General features: G+C 40.5%; 1 pseudogene; it reads left to right on the plus strand.

The window, feature by feature from the left end:
* The first annotated feature begins 1,971 nt into the window (after positions 1-1,971).
* On the plus strand, positions 1,972-3,260 carry LOC133752547 (adenylyl cyclase-associated protein 1-like; annotated as a pseudogene).
* Positions 3,261-5,658: the final 2,398 nt, after the last annotated feature.

Genomic DNA, 5,658 nt, shown 5'->3' on the forward strand with positions numbered 1-5,658 from the left:
ACAAAGTATCTTCAAAAAGGTCGTTAAAATCTATATTGCAAAAATTGCATGTGTATCAAAAATTTTTACATAAAAATAAACTTACACAAGTGTCTCTATGACTTACTCTGGCAAATCTGGAACTTAATGCCCTTGAATAGCACCTCCCCAGTTCCCATGCCCCCCAACTCCTAGAAAGCACTATTTTACTCTCCACTTCTACCAGTTTGATGATTTTAGATTTGTTGTCTAAGTTATGTCATGTAGCATTTCCCCTTCTGTGTCTTGCTTATCTCATTTAGCATAATACCTTCGAGATTCATTCATGTTGTCACAAATGATAGGTTTTCTTTTTGTAAAAGGCTAATATTCAATTATATGTATATATCACATCTTATTTTTTTAAAAGATTTTATTTATTTATTTGAGAGGTAGAGTTACAGACAGTGAGAGGGAGACAGAGAGAAAGGTCTTCCTTCTGTTGGTTCACTCCCCAAATAACCACAGTGGCTGGAGCTGGGCCGATCTGAAGCCAGGAGCCCGGAGCTTCCTCTGAGTCTCACACACGGGTGCAGGGGCCCAAGGACTTGGGCCATCTTCCACTGCTTTCCCAGGACACAGCAGAGAGATGGATTGGAAGTGGAGCAGCCGAGACTAGAACCAGCACCCATATGGGATGCTGGTGCTGCAGGAGGAGGTTTAACCTAGTATGCCATAGCACTGGCCCCATATATCACATTTTCCTTATCCATTCATCCATCAATGGACATTTATGTCACTTGCATGTCTTGGCTATTGTGAATAGTGCAGCAATGAAGATGAGAATACAGATATCTCTTCAACATACTGATTTCAATTCATTTGGATTTGTTCTCAGAAGTGAGATTTCTGTATCATATAGCAGTTCTACTTTTAATTTTTTGAGAATCTCTACACATAAATATAACAAGTGGCAAGGATATGGAGCAAATGGAATTCTTGTTAAGTCATATTGGGAATATAAGTTGATTTTGCCATGATGGAAAATGTATGTAGTTATTCTCATCTTCATTATTACACTATTCACAATAGCCAAGACATGCAAGAAACATAAATATGTGTGTGTTTGTGTGCATATAAAAATCCATCCTAGGCCGGCGCCGTGGCTCACAAAGCTAATCCTCCACCCTGCGGCGCTGGCACACCGGGTTCTAGTCCTGGTCGGGGCGCCGGTTCTGTCCCAGTTTCCCCCTTCCAGGCCAGCTCTCTGCTGTGGCCAGGGAGTGCAGTGGAGGATGGCCCAAGTGCTTGGGCCCTGCACCCCATGGGAGACCAGGATAGGCACCTGGCTCCTGCCATCGGATCAGCGCGGTGAGCCGGCCGCAGCGCACCAGCCGCGGTGGCCATTGGAGGGTGAACCAACGGCAAAACAAAGACCTTTCTCTCTGTCTCTCTCTCTCACTGTCCACTCTGCCTGTCAAAAAAAAAAAAATCCATCCTAAAAGGTGTGAGGTGATACTCCATTATGGCTTTGATTTACATTTCCCTAATGATTAATGATGCCGGACATCTCTTCATATACCTGTAGGGTTTTTTGTATATCTTCTTTAGAAATGTTTATTTCATTTCTTTGTATATTTTTCAACTAGTTTTTTTTTTTGCTTGAGTTATAGGAATTTGAGCATTTTAACTGGTGTAAAACGGTAGTATATTGTTTTATTTCTTTATTTTAAAGCAAGAAGGACAGGGGAGAGAGACACAGAGATAGAGACAAAGAGAGATCAGAGAGAAATCTTCCATCTGCTGATTCACTTCTCAGATTCCTGCAACACCCATGGCAGGGTCAAGACAAAGCTCAGGGCCTAGAATTCAATTCAGGGCTCCCATATAGGTAATTTAGACCCCAGTACTTCATCCATCACCAGCTGCCTCCCAGGGTGTACATTTGTAGTAAATGCGAATGAAATGTGGAGTTAGTAGCTAAACTCAGGAACTCTGATATATGCAATGGGCATGGCAAGAGATGTCTTAGCAGAGTACTTGAAGATCAGTACTTGGGTTTGGGGCCACACACTGGACCAGAAGATTCAGGGAGATGTGCAGAAACATTTAGAGATTGTGCATAAAGGTCTGAAGTTGGAGCAAGCTCTCTTGGTTAAAACCACTCGGTGTCAGCAGCCAGCAGGTAATAAGCGCCCTGATTTGTTGCCACCCATCTCAGAGCAGATGCAAGAAATGATAACATTTTGGGAGAAAAACCAAGGCAGCAAGTTGTTTAATCACCTGTTAGTTGTCAGCAAAAGCATTCAGGCCCTGGTTTGGGTGGCTATGGCTCCCTATTGAAAGAAATGAATGATGCTGCCATGTTTATACAAACCAAGTCTTCAAGGAATATAAAGATGTGGATAGAAGAATGTAGACTGGTTCAACGCTTAACTTGAGTATGTGGACAGAGCTCCATACCACTGGACTGGCCTGGAGCAAAATAGGGCCTGTGTCAAATGGTAAAAAAAACTGAGTGTATTGGCATCTGGACCCTCTGCTGGATCAGGTCCTCATCCCCTATGCCTGCACCCCCCCCCCTCCCGCCTTCACCGCCACATTTCCTACCAGCTCAGGCTCTAATGACTCTGTGTCCTGCTCAGCATTGTCTGTGTAGATTAATCAGGGAGAGAGTATCACACATGCCTTGAAACATGTGTCTGATAATATGAGGAATCACAAGAAACCTGCCCTGAAGGCTCTGAGTGGTCCAGTATGTGTGGCCCGAAACCGAAACCATTCTCTGCACCTTAACTGCAAGCTGCCCACCCCTCAAATAAGCCACGAAGAAGAAACCAGTTGTACTTGAACTGGATGACAAGAAATTGATAGTGGAAAATCGAGAAAATGTTTCAAACCTGGTGACTGATCACATAGAGTTGAAGCAAGTGGCATACATATACAAATATGTCAACACAATGTTGCACATCAAGGGCAAGCTTAACTCAATTACAGTAGATAAGTGTAAGAAAATCAGTTGTGTATTAGATGATGTGGTGAGCATTGTGGAGCTAATCAATAGAAGGGATGTCAATATCAGGTAATGGGTAAAGTGCCAACCATTTCCATTAGCAAAACGGATGGGTGCCACACTTACCTGAGCAAGAATTCCCTAGATTTTCAGTGTCAAATCATCTTAGATGAACATCCTCATTCCTACAGAAGGCAGTAACTTCAATGAGTTTCCAGTCCCAGAGCAATTCAAGAGTTTATTGAATGAGCAGACGTTGGTCACCACCGTGACAGAAATCACTAGTTAAGTGAAATACAACTGAGTTCTTTGCCTTCTCCCTCTACACCAAGGGATAAGTCTGTATTAAGATGGTTCTTTTCTAGATTTTCTCTACATTTCTGCTCTGAAACTTTTTATCTGCTCTGAGAAGCACAGCTATCACGGCTACCTGCCTTCACTGAAATATACTTCAGCCTGAGATTTGGGACAGGATAGCAGGTCAGTTTATCTTCAGGAAGATGCAGCTTCTTTATATCAGAGCAACCACACCACCAATCCATTCTTAAGAAACTGCAGACGAGGACTAGGGCATTTTAGCTCTCAGCTTTTGGAGTTTGACCAGGTACAGTCCTTTGGGAAGAACAAATGAGTCCCAGGAATTAACAGATCAGAATGTTCACACTAGAGAAGCTTTTCCTAACAATGAGCAGATAGGTAGCAGAAGCTGTTGTTATTCCAGGTGGTACTTCTAACCAAATTAATCTTTCACAGTTGACAAGTGAGGCAAAGGTTGCACTGGACTAAAGGCTGAGACTTCATCATATAGCATTCTAAGCAAAACTGCTTCCTACAAGCATTCCTTTTATTCTAGATTCTATTGTAAGTCTGCCTCAACCATGAAACAGTGGGTCCTCTGGTATCAGCTGCTGTAGCAGTGCCCATCACTGAGGGCAGTTGGACCCTTTCTTTTTCTGGGCTCCCTGATCAGCACCTTTCTATAGAGATGACTTTTTTTAAAAAAAGAATAATATACCATTCCAAGGAATCTGGCATTCTTCTTCCATTCCCACTAGGTGCCTGTCACCCATTGTCTCCTTTGCTTGTCATACCCAATGGTGTGTGACTTCTGTCCAGGCACCTGAAAGAAGGATTAAAACCTCCACCATGGGCTGGTTATAGATATTAATGTGTGTAATGATCATGCACAGCATTGTTAATGTGAATATCAATTTTTCCCTCTAGAACAAATAGTTACACAAATATGCAACTTTTTGTGGAGGGAATTGTTAGGACACTGGCGCAGTTTTAGCCAGGTGGCCGCATGGCCCAGCTACCTGAGCCAGGCTCCACCCCCATCCTAATGGGATTCGCTGCTCCTGCTTCCCTGACTGCACGCGGGCAAAGTTTTAAAAGGGCCTGTTCCTGAACACGTGCTCTCTTGGCCCTTCTCTCCTGCCCTCTCTTGGCCTCTCTTGGCTTCTCTCCTCCTCTCTTCTCTCTCTTCTCTTCTTGCTAGCTCCTCTCCTCTCTGTTTCTCTCTTATACTCCTTCTCTCTCTTTTTCCTTCGCCGCCCCTTCACTCTGATCTGTAGGGTGTTCCCCAATAAACCCCTTCCCTTTCTCCGGTGTTTGGTGTGTTTTGCAACGGCTAACATTAATATATAACAGGAATAGAGATTATCCTGTGATGTCTATCCATTTCTTTAGTCCTGTGGAAATAAGCCTTTTTGTATTTAAAGTTATACAGAAAATAGAATAACATTAATTTCAAACTTGCTTATGTGTTTGTGTGTGAGTGTATGTGTGTGTGTGTGTGTGTGTCTTAACCACCAGGCAAACATCTGTCTGTATACTGTTTTAATGTACAAGTTCCTAATGACAAATAAAATTGAATATTGAATATCTTTCTCTCCTGTATCCTTTACCTTTATTTAAGCAGATGCTTTGCCCTATTTTTGAACTCTATTTTATTGTTAAAGTTTTTGAATTCTTTGTATATTTTTAGTATTTCGTGTATCCTTTATCAGATATATGATTTGCTAATCTATTCTTCAAGTCTGCCTTCTCTTTTCAGTTTTCAGTCAGTGGCATACACAGTCTAGATATTTATATTTTCATAATGTCAAACATCAAGAGTTTTCAATAAACTATGCTTTTTGTGTTATATATAGAACTTCTTTGTCAAACTCAAGGTTATAAGGTTTTTTTATGTTTTCCTATAGTTGTTTTATAATTTTCATTTTATATTTAGACATGAAATATTTTGAGTTAATTACTATGAAAGATGTAAGTCTCCCTCTATGTTGGCAATGGATATCCAAATATTCAAAAATCATTTTTGAAAGAATATTAATACTTTATTAAATTGACTGTGCTTTTGTCTAAAATCAACTGACAATGTTTGTGTGAGTCTAATTTTGGTCTCCTATTTTTTTCTGTTTATCTACTCCTGTTTTTTTAAACAATTCCATAGTGTTTTGACTACTGTATGTTTACAAAAATCTTTAAATTTGTTGGCGGTTGTATATTATTTAAACTTTGCTGTGCTGCAGGATTGTTAATTATTTCTTTTGTATTCACTTTCTATGACAACTACAACAGAAAAAAAACACAGATTTCATGACTTAAAAGCACAATTTTCTGTTATATTATAGTTATGTAGATAGTATATATGACATTAGTTTAGCTGTGCTTAGATATAGATA

This window comes from Lepus europaeus, chromosome X (genome assembly GCF_033115175.1).
Source record: "Lepus europaeus isolate LE1 chromosome X, mLepTim1.pri, whole genome shotgun sequence".
Classification (NCBI taxonomy): Eukaryota; Metazoa; Chordata; class Mammalia; order Lagomorpha; family Leporidae; genus Lepus; species Lepus europaeus.